Source organism: Oncorhynchus masou, unplaced genomic scaffold, assembly GCF_036934945.1.
Source record: "Oncorhynchus masou masou isolate Uvic2021 unplaced genomic scaffold, UVic_Omas_1.1 unplaced_scaffold_6205, whole genome shotgun sequence".
Taxonomy (NCBI): domain Eukaryota; kingdom Metazoa; phylum Chordata; class Actinopteri; order Salmoniformes; family Salmonidae; genus Oncorhynchus; species Oncorhynchus masou.
This window is the reverse complement of record NW_027012634.1, coordinates 10,632-18,744: the sequence shown is the minus strand read 5'-3', so window position 1 is coordinate 18,744 and position 8,113 is coordinate 10,632. Positions and strand designations below refer to the sequence as shown.

General features: G+C 40.7%; 1 pseudogene; it reads right to left on the bottom strand.

Annotated features, from left to right (window-relative positions):
• Nucleotides 1-4: 4 nt before the first annotated feature.
• Nucleotides 5-7,222, bottom strand: LOC135536446 (myelin expression factor 2-like; annotated as a pseudogene).
• Between the last annotated feature and the right edge of the window lie 891 nt (nt 7,223-8,113).

The window sequence follows — 8,113 nt, the reverse complement described above, 5'->3', positions numbered from 1 at the left end:
AGATAGCCTGTACAGCCTCCAGGGCCTGTTCGAAGGTAACAGTCCCCATCCCTCTGCTCTTCCCATCCTTATCCTCCTTCACATCAGCCCTCTTCACTGTTCCTGCCATACCAAACACCTCCTTCAGCTTCTTCCAGCCCACCTTGAAGTCCAGCTGGGAGGAGACCGCAGAGAGGAGGGACCGGGTTAACATAGAAACAACTTACCACACAACACATATAAACAGACAGGAGAAGACCGAGTTAGCAATAGCAAAGAGAACAGTGAAATGAACATGGTCAACATGGAACTTCAATTTCTAGGAAGACGCAGTTGGACTTGAGATTTAGAGTGCACAGCTCAAGTTGTCTTCAATTGGTAAACCGGAATATTGGTAGGTTAACTTGGTACTTCAATACAGCAGATATAAATCTAGTGAGGGGAGATGGTCAGAGACAAAGGCACAGAGAAGAGAGACAGACATCAGAGAGTAGTGTGTATGCTTGTCCTCACGTTGGCTACGAACACAGTGGTCCCTAGGCGTCCGACCCGTAGAGAGCTGATGACTTCATGGGGGACGTTGGGGTTGTTAGCGATGGAAGGGGGTACACCTACACCACCCGGTCCCCCCTCCTGCCCCCTGCCTCCGCCTCCAGGGTACATCCCCCCTGTACGCTGCAGCACACGCCGAGCACGCTCACCATCAGGATCCTGAAAGAGGGAAACAGATAACCCCTAAACTTTGACCTATTACTTCAACTCTGAGCTTTAGCCTTCCACATCAGGGTTCTGGAGCAGGGAAACAAGGGGTTAAACACCTATGGCCCCATCCTTTCACCTCTGACCTATAATTACAACTCTAAACTTTGACTTTAACTAGGCCTAGTTCTCAGTGATTACAGTTACAAACCATGTTAATGTAACCACATTTCCAGCAGGCTGGATTAAAGTGCAGATTTAGCACACCACTAAATTTAATCTCTCATCACCGTGTGGTTCCTAGAGTGTGAACAGGTCCTTACCGCCATGATATTGAGGGGTCTTCCATTCAGATCATATTTGTTCATGACTTCTATGGCCTTCTTCACAAACTCCTCATCTTTGAACTCCACAACACTGCAGGACAGACAGTCAGTGGATGAAGACATGTATAACAATGCCTCATGAAATTAAGGTCTGTCTGAAATAGACCCTATTCCCCATGTACACTACTTTTGACCAGAACCCTATTAGCCGCCCCATGTGACTCTGGTCAAAAGTAGTGTACTGAATGGGGAATATAGGGCCCTACACGAGGACGGTACAACAGAATCCAGACAATAAAATTAAAAAATGTATTGAACCTTTTCAAATTTATTTAACCTTTATTTAACTAGGCAAGTCAGTTAAGAACAAACTCTTATTTTCAATAAGAACAGTGGGTTAACTGCCTGTTCAGGTGCAGAACGACAGATTTGTACCTTGTCAGCTCAGGGGTTTGAACTTGCAACCTTCCAGTTACTAGTCCAATGTTCGAACCACTAGGCTACCCTGCTGCCCCAACTTAGTAGGGAATCAACTAAATGTCTAAAAAAAAGTATTAATTTGCCCAAGACATTAACAGAATGCGTCAATGATTCGTATTTCCTGCAACTTTCTGAAGAGGCAACAAGAATCCCCCCCACCTGTGCGTGCAGCTACCCCTTTATGTAGCCGTTTGCGACAATGCTAATAAACTCTTCTGGTAGATGGAAAGGCTTACCCAAAAACCTTCTACACTAAATGTTCACTAAAAAGTAGCCTATGCTTACCTGGCTAAATAATTATTTGCATAAAACCAGTGGGTATCTGTTTGGCAAACACTACCATCACACCATCACAAAAACAAAGCAAATTGCTAGGTGCTGTGTATACCAAAAAAAAATTGACATTGAAGTGCTTCCCCCAGGCCTCAAAAATCCTGAGGTGGTTTAAGCAGTGAGCGAAAACCGGAAAAAACTGAAACTTGGACAAACAAAAAGGGAGAAAACTGAATTTGGGGAGAAGCAAAACGGAGTCACGCAATATAATTCATACAGATTGTATAGGGCCCTAGGAATAGGGTGTCATTAGAGAAGCACCCCGTGTCCGCCTGGTCTCAGACTCGACTTAACATATTACAAGTCAATCCGGGACACTGAAATTAGTATGACTTGACACTTTTTACATAAAACAGAAGTTTACTGAAGGCAAAAAACTAAATGGTGGTTGATTGGGTTGGATATATAATGTCTAGCAACCCAAAGGTTGCATGTTCGAATCTCAAGGACAACTTTAGCAACTACTTACTACTTTTTAGCATCTTAGCATGTTAGCTAAACCTAACACGTTAACTTCTCTAGGATTGGGGGCAGCATTTGGAATTTTGTATGAAAAGCGTGCCCAAATTAAACTGTCTGACACCCACACTCAGAAGCTAAGATACGCATATTATTAGTAGATTTGGATAGAAAACACTGAAGTTTCTAAAACTGTTAGAATCATGTCTGTGACTATAACAGAACTTATTTGGCAAGCGAACCCCGGGACAAATCATTCAGATTTTTTTTGTTTTTGAGGTCACTCTTTTCAAATGGGTTTTCATTGGGAATACAGATTTCTAAGGGACTTTCTTGCAGTTCCTATCGCTTCCACTGGATGTTAGTATGTAGATATTGGTTGAGGTTTTTCCTTTGAGAAATGAAGAAGTAACACTGTTCAGAATGAGGGAAGTGTACTCTTTGTTAGAGGCGAGTGACCTGAAAGCTAGCTACACTTTGCTTTCCTCCGGTATTGAACACAGATCATCCCGTCTTCAATTTTATACATTGAAAAATACCTAAAGTTGTATTACAAAAGTACTTTGAAATGTTTGGACAAAGCTTACAGGTAACTTTTGTAGTCATGTTGAGCGAGTTGGAACCAGATCAAACGCGCCAAATAAATGGACATTTTGGATATATAGCGACGGAATTAATCGAACAAAAGGACCATTTGTGATGTTTTTGGGACATATTGGAGTGCCAACAGAAGAAGCTCGTCAAAGTTAAGGCATGAATTATATCATTATTTCTGTGTTTTGGTCGCACCTGGATGGTTGAAAAATGCTTGTCTGTCTTTGTTTACTGGGGTGCTATCCTCAGATAATAGTATCGTTTGCTTTCGCCGTAAAGTATTTTTGAAATCTGACACGTTGGCTGGATTCAAGTGTAGCTTTAATTTGGTATATTGAATGTGTGATTTCATGGAAGTTTAATTTTTATAGTAATTTATTTGAATTTGGCACTGCATTTTCACTGGATTTTGGCCAGGTGGGAGGCTAGCGTCCTACATATCCCAGAGAGGTTTTAACCTAACCCTTAACCTAGCTAATGTTAATTAGTAACATATACACATTGCAAATTCGTAACATATTATACAAATCGCAATACGTAACATAATACAAACTGCAATTCATAACACATGAAAGTTGTAACTAACATTTCATATGAAATGTAAAACATCATATTAAAGGGAGTGTGTCAGATTAACGTACAGGATCATACGAAATGTACTGAGACCATGTTGCAAAGTTAGACAGGTAAAGTTTGGTTCCTTACCCACATCCCTGTACAGACAACACCAGGGGATCCAGAGACACAGATCCATAACAGAGGGAATGAACAAAGACAGTGATTAGACTGACAACAGTTAACATCATTATTACACATTTGACATCATGCTATCAGTGGATTACATAATCCATCTTGAAGGGCCAGCTAACAGGCCTTGATGTGGGGAGTGTGTTTTGCTTGTATCCAAGGTAAAAAGTTAAGTGAATTTAAAAGACATCGACATGGTTTGCTATAGACTTGTTGTTTTTGTTCCCAGTAGAGACATTGTACCCTTACCGTCTTCAGTGGAATAAAAGAACTCAGGATATACTTACAAATATGTCCGTTCTGTGTCTACGTTTGTTTAGGAGTATATACTAAACAGTCCGTTTCTCAAACTACATATTACATTAAATGGCTGAATTGAATACATTCACAACCTAGTTTGCAAATTCCTGGCTGCATCATAATATTACAGATTAATAAACAATGGTGAGATTTTACTGTGAGCCGCTGGAGAAAGAAGAAAGTTACTTTATACAAAATCTACAATATTTTAGAAATAATTAGTTTGTTCATGAAGAGATAATTGTGCCATTGATCCAAATAAAAAGGTAACAATTTGAAGACCGAAAAGTAAAATATCAATCAATAAGACATCAAAATCCCTTTGAGAAATGGTCAACTGCCAAACTTTGACACCAATTGAGAAGACTACAACAACTTAAAAACAAAGGTGTACTAAGTTTCAGATGAATTCAAGTTAGTGTTCCAGAATCAACAAGAAGACATCCTCCATCACTCTACAGCCAACTAGGCTATAACAGGCTCTAGCTAACAGCCACCAACATATCATCCCATAGACATACATGGATAACCCCTTGGATCAGTGCCTTACAGAACACTTGGTAAATAAAGATACTGCAGTGGAGGGCATTTAAAACCTCGTGCAGTGAGTTGGTCCACATCACTTACCCTTGACTTTCCTTCAGCATCCTTAAAGAGCCCACGTATGTAACCTCACCAACTTCATGAGACATACAAAGGAAAAATACCAAGAGAACAAAAGGCATTTAAAATCACCAGTCGACTGTTGAACCACCACTCTCGCTCCAGGGCAGGCCGTTGCCTTGGTTATGCCGTTACATGATGCTTCCCCATGATTGGTCAACAGTGAGCCCAGACCAATAGTCACCACACAACCCCTTCCAATGCCTTCCTGGGCTCGACTGAGACAGACACACAGTCAGTCAACTACTGTCAACCTGGGAATTCAGATCACACTTCAGTATAGAAGAACAGTTTGGTCAACACGGTTCCTGTCAACATAGCAAGAAGTCACTACAGTTTAAAAAGTGTCCTTTTCACCTTGAAAAAAAGACTTTGTGAAGAGCTAAAGACCCAATAGTTCAGTGCACAGAAAGACAATGGTTTCATTCATACAAAACAATCATTTGTCACCTTAACACAGGTTCAACTGAATCAAGTAGTCAATACTACTAATTGTCTGAGGTTACATTTTGGAGCTGTAAGTCAATATCATAAAACCAATAGTAGCTAACTACATAACAACTTTAACAAGCACAGACATTTCAATTCAATCCAAGCTAAATTGGTGTCCACCAAGGAGTAAAAGATGAAAAATCCAGAAATGTCTATTCTACTGATTCTTAATAATATCGGCAATACAATAACATGTTGCCTCAAAAGAAGGAACTAGGAGAAGATATGGCTAGGTCTATGTTCTGGTCACAAAGAGGACTGAGAAAGCTCCTGTTGAGCTGGAAAGAATAGGGCTCATCTCTATAGGGAGAAGCAGCATGGCCCTGTGTGTGGATGGATTACCTTTCTCTCTCATCAGATCTTTAATAGCCTGCCACTTCGTGTCATAGGGGATATTGCTAATGAACACACGGTTCCTGTGACCCCCTCCTCCGCCCTTCTTGTCCCCAGTGACCTGCTTCTCTTTGTAGGGGTGGAAGCGGTTCCCTTTGCGGCCTCCTCCGGACATCTTTTCTTTGAGCTCAGACTTAGTATTTTGGGTTGGGGCGGTTGCAGGGGCATCAGTAGGGTCATCTGCAAGGGTTTCGGCATCATTGATAGGGCCGTCATCGATAGGGTCACCATCGAGAGGGGTATCATCATCACCAAGGACCTCATCTCCAAGGACCTCGTCATCACCCAGGCCTAGGTCCTCTTCTTCTGCAGGGACATCTTCACCAAGAACCTCATCTTCTTCCGGCTCTCTGAAGAAAACAGAAGAGGACAGTATTAATGGATGCAGCTAGCTTGTCTGTTATAGGTCATGTTACCTAAACCTACATGGCATGGTCATTTCACCCATGTGCCAAATAACAAAGATGTGCACATAGGTTTATGCAACTTCAATCTCCCTTAACTAACATGGGTTTATAGACACAAACGGTTTGTTAGCTACAAAGTCAACTTTTCACAGAGAGGAGAGGAAAGTTAGTGGGCAACTCTTGATTCAACTACAAATTGACTCCATTCAAACTGTCGGCTCTACACGGGCAATACATTACTACCTGTCTGTTGGCTATCTAACTGTTCGCTAGCTAAATCTACATTAAGGGACTGTGCACCTAAACCATATAAATCCTATTAAATTACTGAGGGGCCATGTTATACACCTTCAAAGTCCCACAATGGGATGGAAATTGCAGCCATATTGGTCAGGGAGAAATCCATACCAGTCTAATAGGAATGGATGGCAGTCGAGGTATAATCCAGATTTTACTTTATGTAGTAAAAGAAAAGGCATGTGACATATCAGAAATGCTGTAATATATTTGTCAAACTAAAATATTGCCATATATTATACAGTTCATATTAGTTTTATACAAATATTATGTATAAATAGACTAATTAAAATGTTATATAATATACACACAAAAAAAACAGACCTTAATGTCTAAATGTTTGTTTTCTTGGAGAGCAATATTAGTAACGTTACTTGTTGCATTGATAACTTGTCTAAATCCCATCATCAACTGAATTCAGCCGGCTGTGGATTGACTGCATTGTCTGAATGGAATGTTGGCATTCCAAAACAATATGGAATCATTCCTCTAAAGCTGACTAACATACAGTAAGGATACATTTCTCAAATTCATTATTTACAGTCTTTTCACAGTACTGGCAAACAATGGTTGACCAACTCCCTGCCCAAAATGGCTGACCTTTATCCGCCAAACGGTTCATGTACGTTCTAGTATGATCATTCTGAGTTAAACGCACTTACGTTAGCTAGCTACACATGGTTGGATGGATAAAACTAATGTAGTTATCTGCATAACTACCTAGTAAAATAACGATATATTACACACATCTAAAACAAATTTGACGATCAACGAAGACGATAACCAACAAGTTAGCTAGCTAGCAAGCAAGCAAAGTAGCAACTAGATAGCAAGCCATAGCTAGTTTGATGCTAGCTTTAATGCTAGGCTAACGTTAGCTAGCCTCCATCTTGCCTGTGAGTACAGCACAGATTGTCAGAAAAATACGATATTTTAGTTACATTTTCAGGCCATTCGTGCCATCCTGAGATGTTCCTCTGTCTCAGCTTCAATGGGTTCAATAATTTCCTGGACAATATCTGCCATATTCGTCGGTTTGCAGAGAAAGCTAATTCAATCGAGAGATGCGCCTCCGCTAACACTGCGCAATTTAAAATTAGTGACGCCCCAGGCCTCCACCAACGCGAGAAAATGCGAGAATTTGGCCTGGTTGTCTTTCATAGCCTAAAACCGAAACACCCGAAAGGTTTCCCACAAACAATTGATATATTTCTACAGTTTCGATCGAAACATATATACAGTACCAGTAAAAGTTCGGACAGTAATTTCAAAAAAATATTTAACTAGGCAAGTCAAAGAACAACCAGGGAACAGCCTTGTTCAGGGACAAAAGTACAGATTTGTACTTTGTCAGCTCAGAGATTCGATTCAGCAACCTTTCAATTATTGGCCCATCACTCTAACCACTAGGCTGACACGGGGTTACTACATGATTCCATATGTGTTATTTCATTGTTGATGTTTTCACTATTATTCTACAATGTAGAAAATAGTAAAAAAATAAATAAGAAATACACACACACACATAGGCCCACCACTTGGGAGCCAGGCACAGCTTATCAGAATGAGCTTTTCCCAACAAAAGGGCTTTATAACAGAAACAAACTCCTCAGTTTCATCAGCTGCCTGGGTGGCTGGTCTCAGACGATCCTGCAGGTGAAGAAAAATAGATGTGGAGGTCTTGGGCTGGCGTGGTTACACGTGGTCTGCTGTTGTGAGGCCAGTTGGACACACTGCCAAATTCTCTAAAGCAATGTTGGAGGTGGCTTATGGTAGAGAAATTAGATTATTTGGCAACAGCTCTGGTGGGCATTCCTGTAGTCAGCATGCCAATTGCACGCTCCCTCAAAACTTGAGACATCTGTGGCATTGTGTTGTATGACAAAATTTCACATTTTAGTGACCTTTTATTGTCCCAAGCTCAAGGTGCACCTGTGTAATGAT